The 17,861-nt window shown below is 35.5% G+C and overlaps 1 long non-coding RNA gene across 1 annotated transcript; it reads left to right on the top strand.

Annotated features, from left to right (window-relative positions):
- The first annotated feature begins 854 nt into the window (after positions 1-854).
- Positions 855-5,385, top strand: LOC132295194 (uncharacterized). Its single transcript, XR_009478368.1, has 4 exons — positions 855-1,099; positions 2,666-2,758; positions 2,858-2,992; positions 5,108-5,385. It is a non-coding gene; the product is annotated as an uncharacterized LOC132295194 (long non-coding RNA).
- The last annotated feature ends 12,476 nt before the right edge of the window (positions 5,386-17,861 follow it).

The following is a 17,861-nucleotide window of genomic DNA, read 5'->3' as shown; positions in this document are numbered from 1 at the left end:
TTCAATGGATTTTTGGCGTTCTACACTAGGCTTAACAATAATGGGGCTCTCCCAAGAAATTATTGAATATTTCTGGAGTACTGCCAATATTATACCTAGTAATTTAATTGTTTCATTGTGCTTTACATGTTGTTGTTATTATTATTATTATTATTATTATTATTAATTTTCGAATGATTAGAGAGGTGTTCCCACTCTTTGGGTGAAGCTAATCCTTTTCAAATACAATGTCAATGTCTAAATGATAAATGCCAATTTTAATTTGGAAAAAATCCTTGTTAATTTAATGATCAATTTATAAAATAAGTTATGATCAATAAAAAGACATAGTCCCATATACCACAAAAATCCTAAAATATGATCCATATATGACAAGTAATCACAAAGAAAGAAAGGGATGATAAAATAGAAGAATAGATAGACTAGAAGAAGGGGATGAGAAAATAGACGAAAGAAGGTGAGAACAGGGTGAATAGATAGGCACACTACAAGAAATATGGGTTTTAGTGACAGTCTTAAAAATTGTTTCTAAAACCTTCCTTTTTAGGCAAAGTCTTTAAAGATTGTCCCTAAAACCTTATTTTTTGGCACAATTTCCAAAACTGTTCCTAAAACCTTCTTTTTTAGGCAAAGTCTTTAAAGACTGTCCCTAAAACCTTATTTTTTGGCACAGTCTCTAAAACTGTCCCTAAAACCTTCTTTTTTGGCCCGATCTTTGAAACTGTCCCTAAAACCTTAAAGAGCCCGTCCCCAATTCCACAAAAAAAAGTGCGGCAAAACTTGGCGCTTCATTCCTTGTTTGGCGCGATCAAAATTTTAATATATTTAATTATCTTATTTTACAAAATGCATCAAACTACGTTGTTTAATATATCATTTCATCCATATACCTAAAGTCGATCTTGAGACTTAGTCTTCAATTCGATCTCAACTCGGCCTCCTCAAGCCCTCACGCCTCTTCCACCCTCTTCCACCCTCGCAGAAGACAGAGGCTCTTCCACCATCGCAGAAGACAGAGGCTCTTCCACCACCTTCCACCCTCTTCCAGCAGTAAAGGCCGAATGACCCAATCGTTCTGACAGCCACTCTTAATCTTGAGGTACAATATTTTTATTTTGTAAAATTTTAGGGATTATGCCTCTTTCCTCGATTTTCAGAGAACCCCCATCTCCGATTTGACATTCATATAACCCACTTCGGTTTAATGATCCTCACCATAATTTTTTTTTAATGCAAATACATGTTGTAGGGTTTCGAAATTGCAAATGGCCTAACAATCGAAGGGGTAAATTACAAATCTGGATTTGGCGTTTGGTCTGAGTCTGAATCGCTGTGGGAAATACATGTTTGAGATATAACGAGTTTGACTTGCTGTTGCCTTCATTCTCATCCTTTTTTTTCCCATAATATAATAACAATGGAAAGGATCTATAAGGGTTAGATCATAATGTCTAAGTATACGGATTAACTGTGTTTCACCATTTAATTAAGTCCTTTATTTCAATAACTATCTCGTTCTCTTATTGTTTTTTAGCTTTTCAGGGTCTTATTTTGAGTTTTATTGGTATATACATGTTCTACTTCTTTGATGTACGTAGAACTGATTTTAGAAACTTTTTTTTGTTCCAAGAACGTTGATAAAACTGAATGTGGAGAGAATATATAAAATGCACGGTATATATAGGATGTGTATTTATATGCATCAATTAACCCATTAATTAGTAATTCAGTATGACTTGAACTTTTCATATTGTCACTTTTGACTGTTAACTAGTAGGGTAAACTAATGGTTTAGCTTGAAATTGAATGGGTCATAGAGGGAAAAAAAAAAAAACTGGGTTTCAACTTCAACCGAAGAGCTTATTGGATCAAACACCTTACCCCTCTCCCCCTAACAAATGTCTAAACAGTGTATATATTTCTTAGTAAAATAGAAATAAAAATAAATAAATAAATAAATTTACCAACTAAATTGAAACTGAATTTGGACAAGATCTGTTGAAAAATCTCCTTCTTGAATAATTTTTAGTGTAAAAATAAACAAATAAAGGTATACTTCAATCTTCTAACAGATTCAATCATAAAAAATTTCATTGTCTTCTATGTTACATAATCTCAGCTAAATGCACGAAGACTCATGTTAGTCGCGCCTTGTATTTATGACTTGTCTGTTCTAAAAGACCCGCAAATATATCCTGTAATTTAGATTGACTATGCTAAAATGCATATGAATTTTTTAATCATGAAGTCTCCATGTGGAATACTTTGTGCTGCATAATACACCATGTCTTCCTAAGTGATAGAATATTAAACACTAAATATACGGATATTTAGCCATGTTCTTGTCTCCTTTGTTTGGGAATTTGATAAAACCGACACTTACATATACCCACACTTAAACAATTAGTCATGTCCGCCTAACATAAATTGACTTTGTATTGCGGTTGTATATTTCGTTCATTAATATTAAGTAACGATATTCTAAAGAATGTACCAACTTCCTTCTTTGTTTGGCAAAAGTTGTGTGATAAGTGGATGTCACCAGAATTTTCGGTTTAATTTTTTAACTACTTTTTTTTTTTTTTTTTTACTATTTAATATAATAACTTCATTCACTAGCTATTTGGATTTCTTAACTTGTAATATTGTTTGAATTACTACTTAGGAAATAAGTGAAAAAAACAAAGAAAACTGTTCCAAGAATGCGGTTCCACATTATTTTGGATCGATGTCCTTCATCAGACGTTACGGTGCTTATGTACGTAATATATGAAACAATAATTATAAATTTTTTATTTTATATTCTACGTTCTAAACCATATATTTGTCTAATGGTCACTATTACTTTGTACTACAGGTCAAACTCAAAGAAAGGCAGAGCCAAGAAAATAAGGACGGTGAAAGGGATGAGGATCCTGCTATTCGCTTGTACAAGGACACACATTTTAAGGAACAAGGAGGATGGGCACACGAGAAAGCTAAGAGAAATTTTGTAAGTTAACTATAAGCTAGCATGTTGGATTATGAAATTTAGATCTCATAATATTTTTGCAGTTTATAGGGGGTCATATGTCTTTAAGTGACCATTTTTTCAATTTATTAGGGGTCACATGCTTTTAAGTGACCATTTTTTATTTTTTGTGAACAAATGGAGGTGGGGGATTGTTGCGGATGAAGTGTGATTTTCATTCATTGCATTTCATGTTTAAAAAATAAAAAAATATACTGAGAATAATTTGTTGAAATGTTGGGGCCATGTGACAAAGAGGGTGCACATTGAGAGAAGTTAAAAGTTGTGTTAATGTGATAAGAGAGATCATAAAAGAGAGCGCTTTATTTCTATGATTATATAGAAAATTTCCCAAAAGTAAGCTATCACAAAATTTCTAGCAGAAGCCATCTATAAATGTCTAAAGAGCTTGCAGCAAAGTTTAACCATCATTCATCAAGTATCAAAATAACTGGACAATAATGCAAAACAAATTTAAGTCTTGAAAATAGAAGACAAATATGGAAAATATTTTTTACAGAAAGGCTTGGAGGAAAAGGATTCGTAATTCTTAATGACATATATTCTTTTGGCTCTTATTTTGAAATCTATGAAAATCAAAGCAGAGATGTGGAGCAAAAAGAAAAAAAAAGTTGCTCTTTATCTGATTATATGTGTGTAAAAGAGTATGATTTTGGTTTTTAAAATGTTCAAACTACTCTGAATCTACTCAACAAATTTTAAATACTAATATCATTTCCTACTTTAGTTTTATAAAAAATCAAAATTATTGATTTAAAATGTTCAAACACTTGTGCAATGACAGTCACTTAAATGATGGCCTTGATGTTGATGGTGCCTTGATCCTATCTAAGGTTTCATTTTGTCTTTACTTTTTGTCTATGTATATTAGAATAATGCCACAATTTGGATGGCAGTTGTAATGGCCATCTTTTAAACTAGGAATACTATATTTTGGACATAAAAAAATAGTGCCAACACCTCGTTAGTCCAAGCCCCTAAAAAAAAAAAAAAATGGAAAATTATTCTAAATCTCATTTTTGAAGGTTGTAGAAATCCCAATTTAATAAATGAAAATACTTATTTATTTTAGCTTTTTGTTTTTGTTGTTCTGCCAGGCTTATTTTCATTATTGTATATTTTGCTTTGGAAAAGCTCAGCATTATAAAAAATAAACAATAAGAAATGAATGTTGGGATTACAATAGACATGTGACAACAACTCAAAAGACAGACAAACTGCAATGACAAAATCATAATGGACACCCACATGGTCAGTAGTTGTGGGCACTTGAATGGCATTACATGGTTACACAATTTACACACTTGTGCTCACAGTTTGGTGGCCCTGACCCAAGTGTGCTCAACATATTTTGTGCTTCTTCATCCCTATTTACTCTTTCCATCCTTTCAACTCCCTTCATAATACAAAAGATCATATATATATATATATATATATATATATATATATATATATAACTTTTAATACCCATTTGCTTTAAGTCACTCTAAATTAGGTTTGCGGGGAGTAGACCTTGTTCACTAAATTTCAGATGTACTGGAGTATCTCTGGGTAGGCGTTTCATTAAATTTCACATTTACTAGTAATTATTAGTGTTATAAGGGGGATAATCTCCTTTTTTGTGCTTCACTAAATTTCGGATTTCCTAGAGTAGTTCTTTTGTGCTTCAATATTAAATTTAAATTTCACATCTACTAGTAATTATTAGGGTTATAACGGACTTGTGACACATCCTGACTTAAGCAGGCTAGACATACACAATAGAGATGTGGAGAAATTTTGCCCTGAATAGTTTACATAGCAGAATTGTTTTCTTCACTCAAAATTATGAAATACTCATCTAATATCATTCTGTTACAGCCCCGTGAATTAGAATTCCTACCTTTGAATATGCGAAATAATAACTTTGTTATTTCTACGGAACCCGAATTGGTTGTGGAAGTTTCTTTAAATAATACCTGTTGATATTGTTTATTGCATCTAATAGCTCTATTATATGTTCATTTGTTTCATTCATGTTATTACTATATATGAGGATTTGTTGTATATTTACATCATTTTAAATTTATAATGCAGAGAGGGTGAGTTTGCAAACCCACCTGCTTGTAGAAGAAGCTGTGCTGCCCTTTTTGCTGTGCAAGTGAGATATTTTATAAATGTAAATGCCTGGTTTGTATTATGAATTTCTTTGAGAGGGGAGAATGATGAAATGTTGAGAAAATGACATTTTTGTTTCTAGTTTCTAATATCAAATCTTGAATATGTGTAAAGTATTCAAAATGTTTCCTTAAAGTAGATTGCTTTCAGATAAAAAGTGCTTACAATTAATATCAGTTGTCATTTGTCATTGCAGTATGTCCAAACTCATCCTTCCATTTTGAAAATAAGCATTCCAATAATCATGTTTTTCTCTCTGTTGACATTAATATTCTAGCTTGCGTGTGATTTATTCCTATGCCATATTCTTTCAATTTGATAGCAAACTTAAATATTTTGCAGGATACAATGAAAGAAAAGGCTGCACAAAATTCTCAAAATTCTGATGGTATGAGTCCAATCATAAATGATGTTGAGATAGTGCAAAAACCAATAAGGCATAAGGAAGGGATATTGTCGTGGATGGCAAAATTACTTTGTACCAGCAACAGCCGCCACTATGGTTCCACCATTATCAGCGGTAGCAGCAACTGCCGCCATGGTTCCACCAACAGCAGTCTCCATCAAATTCCCAACAGTAGCAAATCGCACCAAACTGGTATCAACAGCTGCTGCCACCTCCACCAGACTCTCATTTGTAGCAGCCGCCACCAACAAGGTGGCAATATCAACAGCCGCCACCAACATGGTGGCACCAGCAAGCACCACCACAACCACCAATATAATTAAAAAATAGTGTATTAGGGATAGTCTATCCGTCCCTAATAATAATAATAAATTTATTAGGGACAGTCTATCCGTTGGGGATAGTCCCCAAAACTGTCCCTAATTCGAACCTTATTAGTGATAATCAATACCGTCCCTAATAAGTTTTTGGGACAGTGTTATTTGGGACAGTAAGTATTGTCCCTACAAGTCTAAAGCATTTGTCACGGTCAACTTTGATCGTCCCTAAAACTCTTTTGTCACGCTACTTTTAGTGACGCACCACTTTGACCTTTAGGGATGGTTTTCGAGCTTTTAGGGACAGTTTCGACTGTCCCTAAAACCCTAATTTCTTGTAGTGGCATGATAGATTGAATGGGTGAGAAAAACAAAAAACAAAAATGAAAGAAACAATATGTTAGTCCTAAGTTACCTTAAGGAATGCTTGTTTTTTAATGTCAAAAAGCATTACAATGCTTTAGCCTCGGACAGTGAAGGTTCAGCGCTTCAGTTTTAGCTACAGGTGCTCACAGGGGTACTATGGTCTCTTCTCAGTTGTATTTCACATATATACGTATGCTCAGGTACCTGCATTGCACTGAAATTGAACCTACATTGTGAGCAATACAGCCTCGGCTCTATCACAGTGCTGAGTAGAGTTAAATCTGTTTTGAGGGCAGTATGGCCTTTTCCAGCTATGCTCAAGAATGTGACACATCTCAGTGGTCCTATAGAAGAATGTGATACGTCTTAATGGTCTTAGAGAGCTGGTATATGCAAGAATATTTCATTCCTTAGAGGTTAAGTTTGGACAGAAATGGAATTTAGTACTCAAACTTGTAACATGCTGTAGCTGGTAGAATAATGACAAAATTAACTGAGGTGGCAGGCCTGTATTGGTCCACTGCTCTGAAAATATCTGAAATATGCACTCTCAATCATTTGCTAGAGGTGACAGGTGTATATCCGTGGTGTGTGAGGCCTTGTGTAATTCAGTGTCTCTATAAATATACTGTTATAAGGCTCCTTAGGGTTTAAGCCTCTTGAATTAACATTACACATTGAGTTGCTGTTGAGAACCCTCGAGTATGCTATGTCAAGTAAGTTTTTCTCTACTTTTTGATGATGATCTATGTAAGAAAAACTCATTGAATCCACTCTGAGGTGTGTACTAATTGCTGAGATGAGGCTGCTGTCAAAGTTGCTGATGCAAGGGCTACATTGAGTAGTGACTTGGTGTTTTAAGTTGCTGTGGTCGATTCTGAAGGTTGACATAGGTATAATTCATCTTTTTACACCTGTTCAGACTATGTTTGTATCGAGAATATGCTAAAAATGAACTTGGGCAGTGTGGTCACTAGTTAAGCTTGTTTTTTTGAAGAAATGTTGGATTCAAGTGCTATTTCATGATGATCTATGCTGTTAGCTAGTATATTTTGATCAATCAAGATTGTTAAAGTTGAGTTTGTGACAAAAATATGGTATGCTTTGATTTTAAGTATTCTGTGCCGTAGTTGTTTTGTACTGAAGCTAATCTGTACTAAGGCTATTCTGTGCCGAAGCTTTTTGTGCGGAAGCTTTCTGTGCGGAAGCTATTTTTGCCGAAGCAATCTTGTGCCGAAGCTTTTTGTGCTGAAGCTGTTATATTCTGAACCAAGAACTTTGACTGAACTTTATGATAAACTTATCCTGTGTTTGATTATGAAAGCTATGAACATGAGTATAACAGTGAAAGAAAACTGTATGCAGCGCTGGTGAATTGATCTCGAAAGGAATTTCCTATTTTACCCCTCAGACTATAGATGCAGCAGATTACAGTTCTGAGGCAGTAACTTAGAATTCTGTGTTGTCCAGCCTATTGTAATTGTTGCAAAGACTTCATTGTATTTAGTGTGATGACACTTATTGTAAATGGTAGTGAGGCTTTACATTCTCACCCCATTGTTGATTGAGCTATGAGAGCTTATTTGGTCAAAGCATGGTTGCTTAGGACAGGGGGAGTGCTCGGATGCACTGTGGTATACTAGTGTGTGTGTATTGGTTGTGAAAACTAGTGTCTATTCTGCTACATGGGTGGGTGCAGAGAGTGAGACAGCTGGGTGTGTAACAAGATACATACAGTTAGTGGATTGCTTATTGGCTGAGGCCAAGAACCAATGTTTTCCCTAGCTTAAAGGGTTTCTTTATAAATCTTGTGTTATCTATTCTTTGAATGCTTGCTTAGTGTGTGAAAAGGTTTTTGAAAGCAAAGTTTTAACTAATTCACCCCCCCTCTTGGTTCAATAATTGGTATCAGAGCTTTGGTCTGCATTGTAAGGTTCTAATAAGCTTACAGTTGATCCCAGCAATGGATGAAGGTCAAGATATCAACAAAGCTCCAGGGTTTGAAGGTTCAAACTATGATTATTGGAAAAGTAAAATGGAAGCCTTCTTAATGTCTCAATCCTATGATGTTTAGCATGCTACTGTACATGGTGTTGTGATGGTAAGGCCAAACATATTCTCTTTTGTGCCTTGAGGCAACAAGAGTTTACTAGAGTTAGAAATTGTAAAACAGCCAAGGAAATGTGGGATTCTCTTCAGGCAGCTCATGAAGGAAATAAGGTTATTAAGGAGAACAAGATACAGCTATTCAAAGTTCAGTATGAGGTTTGTAAAATGGAATAAAGAGAAACTGTTGCTGAGTACATGTTCAGGATCAATGACCTTGTCAACAATATGAGAGCTCTTGGTGAAGATATTAAGGATGTTGATGTTTGTAAGAAGATACTAAGGTTACTCAATTCTAGATTCAATCCTAAAGTGACAATTCTCAAAGACAGAGATCTTTCTGAAGTGAAGATTGTCAAGCTTCAGGCCTCTCTCACTGCCTATGAAATGAGAATTGGTGTTCCAGCTGTTCATAGAAGAGAAACTGCTCTTAAAGCAAAGGAAGTTGTTGAAGAAATTGAAACAAAGCCTGAAGATGATCTTGAAGAGGATGAGGTAGCCTACCTTGCTAAGAAATTCAGGAAGTTCAATTTAAAAAGAAGAATCAGCTGCAAAATTTAACCTGTTATGGTTGTGGTAAACCTGGTCATGTTGTATCTAATTATCCAAACTCAAAAGGGCAAAGTCAGAAGAAGAATGAGGGAGGTAACTACAAAGGAAGGTTTAGTAGAAAAGCACTTATCTTAGACTGGGATGCAGCTCCTGAAGAAGATAAATCTGAGGAGACATAAGAAGATGAAGGTCTCTTTATGGCAATTCTCGAAGCACCACAAACTCCAGTTCAAGTTGAAGAAGATAGTGACACCGAGATTGACGAAATTCTTGAAGAATGTGAAAGGCTTGCAGTGAAGTGTAATCAATAGAAGTTCGAGATAAAAAGGCTCAATTCAGAATTGTTAGAGTCCAAACAAATTCTCACTAAACACTTCAAACTTAAACTTTCAATGCTGTGTTCAGTTTTTCTTATTTTTCAAAGCCTATTGAAATCTCAAGTCAACACTTAGTGATCTACCAAGAAGTGTAAAGAAGAACTATCTCTCATTATTGAAGAAAGATCCCTAAAGATGGCTGAGATCTGGAAGCAATCCACAAAGCAAATTGGGAAGACTAGAATTGGCTATATGTGTGATTCAGCCATGAAGGTCAATCAAACTCACTCTGTATTTGTCAAAGCCACAACTGGTGAAGTGTATGCAAGGTTTCTTATCATAAAACCTCCGAGGTTCAAGGGTGAGTTACTTAATAACACCTGTAGTGCTCTAAGCTTCAACAAGAGATACTTTGTTACCACAGCTATAAGGAACTTTAAGATAAGTAGAATGTTTGTCAAGAAGTCAGACTTATCTTTAGCTCAGAAGATCAAGGACAAAGGATCATCGTTGAAGACTAAAATGATGTGGATTCCTAAGAAGCTAAACTCTATGATTCTTCTTATGTATACAGCCTTTAAAGCTTATAATACCCAGGACAAATGGTATATTGATAGTGGCTGCTCAAGACACATGACAGGTGATGGTTCCAAATTTAACTCTTTAAAGCAGTTTGATGGTGGAAATGTTATATTTGGAGATAATTAAAGAGCTAAGATTGTTGGAATTGGTATTGTGAGTAAGTCTGAAGAATTGCTAGAAATTCAAGATGTTTTATTGGTTGAAGAACTCAAACATTATCTCCTTAGTGTTAATCAATTGTGTGATAGTGGGAAGGAAGTCTATTTCAATAAAGAATGGTGCAATGTGATTGATCTTTAATCAAAACAAGTTTTGTGCTCAACTAATAGATCTTCAGGAAATGTGTACATAGTCACTGAAGAAATTTAGATCACTCAATGTAATTTAACAACCTGTGATGAAGCAAAGTTATGGCACAAGAGGTTAGGTCATCTTTATTCAAGAAATATATCCAAGATTTTAAAGTTAAAAGCTGTTATAGGACTGCCTGGCATTAGTTTTAAAGATGATCACCTTTGTAAAACATGTCAACAAGGAAAGCAAATCAAAGTGTCATTTTTGTCTAAGGAAATCAACACCTCTAAGGTTCTTGACCTGATACATATGGATCTTTGTGACCCTACTAGAACCACAAGTGTTGGTGGTAGTAAATATTTCATGCTGCTCATTGATGATTTCAGTAGAATGGTGTGGGTTTACTTCTTGAAAGAAAAGTTTGAAGCTATTACACACTTCATTAAGTTTATCAATCTTATTGAAAATGAAAGAAGCTGTACTATGAAGAAACTCAGGTCTGATTTTGGTTTAGAGTTCACCATGAAAGAATTTGAACATTACTATGATGACAAAGGGATTAAAAAACTACTGTAGCTACACCTTAACAAAATGGAGTTATGGAGAGAAAGAACAGGACAGTTCAAGAAATGGGGAGAACAATGTTTCTTGAAAAAGGTTTGGCAAAGGGTTTTTAGGCTGAAGCTATGAGTACTACTGTGCACATCATAAAGAGGGTCCTTCTCAGACCTAATTCAACCAAAACACCTTATGAATTGTGGTATGGAAGACCTGCAACTGTTCACTACTTCAAGGTGTTCAACAGCAAGTGTTATATACTGAACCACACTGACAGTTTGGGAAAGTTTGATTCTGAAGGCATATTCTTGGGATATTCTACAAAAAACAAGGCTTATAGATGCTATAATCTCAGGTCTTCAAAGGTGGTTGAGTTAATTATTGTGAAATTTGGTGAGAATCCTAAGTCAACACTTATTAAATACAGTAACAACATATCTAGTTCAAATGAAGCCAGTACCTCAGTTCCTGAACCTGAAAACGCAAGAGAAATCACCTATCAAATGCTGCAGAAGTAGGTTCAGGCTGAGACCATCATTGGTTCACCTTAAGCTAGAGTTCAAATAAGAAAGAAAAAGAAGCTAAATGATTTAGAAGCTGAAGATGGTGAAGAATACAGTCACTTTGTTATGCTGTCATCCATTAAACCAAAGTCCTATTTTGAAGCTCAGAAAAGTAAAGATTGGTTAGTTGTAATGCAAGAGGAACTTGATCAAATTCACAAGAATGATACCTGGACACTCGTTCCCAGATTTGAAGGCAAGAATGTGATAGGTTCAAAGTGGATTTACAGAAACAAGATGAATGAGAAGGGATCAGTAATAAGAAATAAGGCAAGATTGGTGTGTAAAGGTTATGCTCAGCAAGTTGGAATTGATTATGATAAAACTTTTGCTCCAGTTACTAGAATGGAATCCATTAGAATGCTTATGTCTTTTGCTTGTCACAAATAAGTCAAAGTATGTCAAATGGATGGTAAGTTAGCCTTCCTAAATGGACACTAAAATGAAGAAGTTTACCTGGAACAACCTGAAGGTTTTGAAGATTCAACGTATCCCTCTCATGTGTTTAAACTAAGTAAAGCCTTATATGGTCTCAAACAAGCCCCCAGAGTTTAGTATGTGATGAACGCTGAATATTGCATATTCGAGCCCCTAAATATACGTATGTTAAGGCCTAAAGTGATATATCTATCCTGTTTTATATTGATTTATGTTTATTTTGTGTTTGCAGGTGTTGTCCCAAAGAAGCAGTTAAAATCAGGCTTTTATGATAAAAAGAATGATAATGAAGTTTACCGCGTCATTGCTGGTCATTCAAAGCAAGCCGAGAGCTTTAATGGTGAAGTTTGGAGGAGTTTAATATCCAAAGTTCGAGCCTTGTACCTTGATGCTCGAGCATTGTACCTCGATGCTCGAGCCTTAACCAAGGGTGCTCGAGCCTTGACCTTTAAGCTCGAGCATGAGGTGTCGGAATTTGAAGGAATTGATTTCTAAGCTCCCAGACCTCGTTCCAAGCCTCAAGGATCGAGCACTAACACCTAAAGCTCGAGCATACAGCCCCAATGCTTGAGCCCAACACCTTGGGATCGAGCACCATGAAGAGAGGATCCACCATCAATAAAAAGACGTTCTGGACAATTTTTGCTCCCAGAGCTCGAGCATCAACTTTGATGCTCGAGCATGAATCAAAAGATCGAGCACTAACACTTCAGGCTCGAGCATGGTTAAAAACTTTGAACCCGCTTTAGTATTTTGGTCATACCTTTTGACTCGGAACTTTAAATTAAGCGAACGCAATGGCTCTGGAGAAGACTCGATGCTTAACATTTTTGTCTCTAGTAGCCATCTCCAAATTCTCACTCTAAATGGGTCAAAATTGCGTTGCAAAGTCGGATAAAGTTGCTGGCAGGTGATGCTCGAGCCTGAACCTTAATGCTCAAGCATCAGCTCTGATGCTCGAGCATGGATGTCCTGGAAGTTGTAAATACATGCGGGAATGACCAAAAATCATCATTCTTTATTTCCTTATGGGCCCAGATTACCCTAGAAGACCTAAAAGGCCGTCCAACCCTGATTAGAAGTTAATTCTTCTATAAAAGGAGGCACAAGGCCATCAATCTCGGATCCATCCATCAATCCATCCATTATCTCTCTCTCACGGCGGCTTTTAGGGTTTTGAAGAAGAAGATCCAAAAGGAGTTTTGGCGGTCCATGGCGATGAAGACCACAACAACACAGATGAAATTTTGCGTCGTCATGAGTAGTTAATTCCTATCTTAGGGCATTGATGTAGCCCGAATTCGATTACTCTGGTTTGATTATTCTGTACTTTAGGAATTTAATATAATATGTATTTTGATTGCATGATTTTGGGCAATTGCTTAATTTAATTGGTTTTAATGATTAATAGTTTTTGAATGATTAATACCTTGTCTTAGATTTAATTATTCTTAAATTATATTTAACCCATTCTTATGGACGATATCTGGCGAAGCCTTGTCGGACATAAGAATGGAGACCATGTAATGGTGTTTAAACGTTTTTCATGAATGGATGTTTTCATAGTCTATGCCTAGGGAAGACGAGTTATACTGTAAAATTAGTTAGAAGTAGATAGGCAGATAATTCGTGGCAACCGAAGATAGATTATAGTTAATTAAAATTCATGGAACATCTTTCTTTAAATCGAAATTAAATAAATGTTATTGAGTTTAATTCCATATGATACATAATTATTGAAATCCCTAGGTTGAACAGTTAACCATAGTATGAGGATCGTGGTGAAGTCAATCCCTAAGTGTTTCTTCTCTTTATCTTAATCCTTTTATTCCGTTTAGTTTCTTTTACTTTATTAATTTTTTGTTTATATTATTGCACAACACAACAAGTCAAATCTCTTTCTAAATTAAAATAGTACTAATTGAAGACTCAATAAACCACCACAATCGTTGAGGTTCGACACCCTCAATATAGCCCTATCCTATAAGGATTCGTTCTATTGTGAGTGGTTAATTATTATTGACACACATCAGTATGAGAAGTTACATCAGTTCTTAGTTGAATAAGGATTTCATAGGGGCAAGGTTGATAATACTCTCTATGTAAAAACTCATTAAGAACAGTCTAATTCTGCAAATCTATGTCAATGATATCATGTTTTGTGGCTCGGACACCTCATTAGCTTCAGAATTTGCTAATCTCATGAAGACAAGGTTTGAAATGTCATTCTTGGGGACTCCTAGATACTTTCTAGGCCTGCAAATTACATAAAAATCCTCCGGAATCTTCATCTCTCAGCAAAAGTATGCCTTAGAGCTACTTATAAAGTTCAAAATGGATGATTGTAAGGTTGTCTCAACACCACTATGTCCTAATATCAAACTCTCACTGGAGTTCACCACTGAAGCTATTCCTTCAACACTTTACAGGTTAATCATTGGTAGTTTATTGTATCTTACTGCTTTAAGGCCTGATATAATGTACTCAGTGGGTTTAGTGGCCAGATTTCAAAGTAATCTAAAGGTTTCTCATCTTCAAGCTACCAAAAGAATCCTCAGATATGTCAAGGGCACCATCTCATATGGTCTATTTTACATTTACTCACCCTCAATGTCTATTGCAGCCTTTTTAGATACTGATTAGGGTGAATCTTTACCTGATAGAAAAAGTACCTCTGGTTGTTGCTACACTCTGGGCTCAAATGTGGTCTGGTGGCAGAGTAAAAAGCATAACACTGTCTCTCTTTCAACCTCTGAAGCTGAGTATATAACTGCCTCACAAACTGGTTCACAATTACTTTGGATGAAAACTACTCTCGCAGATCTTGGCATTCAATTCTCAGGACCTCCCAAGCTTTTCTGTGATAATCAAAGTGCTATTGCTATCAGTAAGAATCCCATACTGCATTGGAAGAGCAAACACATTGACATCAGGTATCACTTTCTCAGAGATAAAGTTTAAAAAGGTCTTATTGATATTACTTATTTGCCTACTGAAGATCAACTTGCAGACATCATGACCAAACCTCTTCTTCCTTAGAGATTCTCAACCCTTTGAGCTCTTCTCAGGGTTGTTCCTCCTCCCTCCTGAACCTATATTGTTGGTCCTACTCACATTTTTACCTTTAATGTCAAAAAGGGGGAGAAATGGACTGAAATAAAGATAGCTTCAAGCTATTCCTTTTGCATTGGGGTTATTCTACTTACTGAATCTTTATCCTTAAAAGTTATTTTAAGGTTATTTGGTTTTTGTCATTAAAGGCAAAAGGGGGAGATTGTTGGTCTTAAGTTACCTTAAGGAATGTTTGCCTTTTAAAGTTAAAAAGCATTGCAATACTTCAGCATCGAACAATGAAGGTTCAGCACTTCAGTTTTAGCTACAGGTGCTCATAGGGGTACCATAATCTCTTCTCAGTTGTATTTCAGATATATACGTATGCTTAAGTACCTGTGTTGCACAGAAATTGAACCTGCATTGTGAGGAATATAGGCTCGGCTCTGTCACAGTGCTGAGTAAAGTTAAATCTGTTTTGTGGGCAGTATGTCCTTTTCTAGCTATGCTCAAGAATGTGACACGTCTTAGTGGTCCTAGAGAAGAATGCGACACGTCTCAGTGGTCCTAGAGAGCTGGTATATACAAGAATATTTCATTCCTTAGAGGCTAAGTTTGGATAAAAATGGAATTCAGTACACAAACTTATAACCCACTATAGCTGGTAGAATAATGACAAAATTAGCTGAGGTGGCAGGCCTGTATTGGTCTATTACTCTGAAAATATCTAAAATATGCTCTCTCAATCATTGGCTAAAGGTGACAGGTGTATATCCGTTGTTTGTGAGGCCTTGTGTAATTCACTGTCTCTATAAATATGATGTTATAAGGCTCCTTAGGGTTTAAGCTTCTTGAATTAACATTGTACATTGAGCTACTGCTAAGAAGCCTCGAGTATACTATGTCAAACAAGTTTTTCGTTGTTATTTGATGATGATCTATGCAAGAAAAACTCATTGAATCCACTCTGAGGTGTGTACTGATTGCTGAGATGAGGCTGCTGTCAAAGTTATTGATGCAAGGGTTGCAGTGAGTAGTGACTTGGTGTTTCAAGCTGCTATGGTTGATTTTGAAGGTTGACATAGGTATAATTCATCTTTTTTACAATTGTTGAGACTATGCTTGTGTTGAGAATATGCTGAAAATGAACTTGGACAGTGTGGTCACTAGTTAAGCTTGTTTTTCTTAAGAAATCTTGGATTCAAGTACTATTTGATGATACTTAGCTATTTCATGATGATCTATGCTACTAGCTAGTATATTTTGATGAATCAAGATTGTTAAAGTTGAGTTTGTGACAAAAATATGGTATGCTTTAATTTTGAGTATTCTGTGCCGAAATTGTTTTGTATTAAAGCTAATCTATGCTGAGGCTATTCTGTGCCGAAGCTTTCTGTGCTGAAGCTTTCTGTGCCAAAAATTTCTGTGCTAAAGCTTTCTATGCCAAAGCTTTCTGTGCTGAAGCTTTCTGTGTCAAAGCTATCTTGTGCCGAAGCTTTTTGTGCTGAAGCTGTTATATTCTGAACTAAGAACTTTGACTAAACTTTGTGATAAACTCATGCTGTGTTTGATTATGCAAAACTATGAACATGAGTACAACAGTGAAAGAAGACTGTATGAGGCACAGGTGAATTGATCTCGAAAGGAATTTTTTATTTTACTCCTCAAACTGTAAATGCAGCAGATTACAGTTCTGAGGCGGTGACTTGGAATTCTGTGTTATCTAGCCTATTCTAATTGTTGCAAAGACTTCAGTGTGTTGACACTTATTATAAATGGTAGTGAGGCTTTACATCCTCACCCTATTGTTGATTGAGCTATGAGAGCTTATTTGGTCCAAGCATGGTTGCTTAGGACAGGGGGAGTACTTAGATGCACTGTGGTGTACTAGTGTGTGTGTATTGGTTGTGAAAACTAGTGTCTATTTTGGTGCATGGGTGGGTACCAAGTGTGAGATAGCTGATTGTGTAACAAGATACATACAACTAGTGGATTGCTTATTGGCTGAGGCCAAGAACCAAGGTTTTCCCTAGTTTAGAGGGTTTCCTTGTAAATCTTGTGTTATCTGTTCTTTGAATGCTTGCTTAGTGTGTGAGAAAGTTTTTAAAAGCAAAGTTTTAACCAATTCACCCCCCTCTTGGTTCAATACAATAGAACACAGAGATAGACTCAAAGAAAATGATAATCAATATTCTTCAAAATTAAGTTCTCAAATTACAAAGGAGCTTTTAAATAGGCAAATTATTAAGCAAACCCTAAACATTAAAATACCAAAGTAACCCTTAAATTCAAACATTATCAAAATAACAATAAGCATAAATAAAACCCTAAATCACTAAAATCCCCAATTTTATTTCTTTTTCCCTCTTCTCCAAAAGTAATAAGTAATGTTGAAGCTTGTGCAACTCATGTATTCGAATCATATCCTGTTCCCCATCAATTCTCCTTGGCTGAGAAAAACTCTTCTTCGAAGAGTAAAGTGGCTCAAAATAACTCGGATTAAAGTGGCAAGACTCATTTGAAGTTGTAAAAGCACAAGCTAACATAAGAGGCTCAAAGGTACCTCGATATCTAAAGAAAATAAACTATAGACCTTTTAGGATTAAATGATGAACAATGGAGATTTGGCTGAATAACTTTTCGTATATTTTATCAATAATAGAGCACAATATATATATACAATAGAGCATTTTAATTAATCATATTTCTAAGGCTTACAAGCCGTAATCCCACTTTTAGTGAGATTTGATATACTCTAACTAAGGAAAGTAAATATATTACAATAGAGTAAATATATTACAATAATATTTCTTAATACTCTCTCTCAAGTTGGAGAGTGAATATCATGAAGTCCCAACTTATTGCGTAGTGTCACAAATTGATCCTTCCCTAAGGCTTTTGTAAAAACTTTTGCCAACTGGAAGTGCGTAGGAACATATGAAGGACTAATCATTTCGGCTTGCAGTTTTTCTCAAACTATGTGACAATCTATTTCAATGTGTTTTGTACGCTCGTGAAAAACAGGATTTGCTAAAATGTACAAAGCTACCTGATTGTCACATAACAATGGTGTAGGAGCCACCTGTAGGACTTTTAAATCCTGTAATACATAGCGTAGCCAAG

The sequence above is a fragment of the Cornus florida genome, unplaced genomic scaffold (assembly GCF_030987335.1).
Source record: "Cornus florida cultivar Cherokee Brave unplaced genomic scaffold, ASM3098733v1 CherokeeBrave_3.0.0_Hap2_Chr01, whole genome shotgun sequence".
Lineage (NCBI taxonomy): Eukaryota > Viridiplantae > Streptophyta > Magnoliopsida > Cornales > Cornaceae > Cornus > Cornus florida.
The sequence above is the reverse complement of the archived record's forward strand: the minus strand, read 5'-3'. Positions and strand labels throughout refer to the sequence as shown.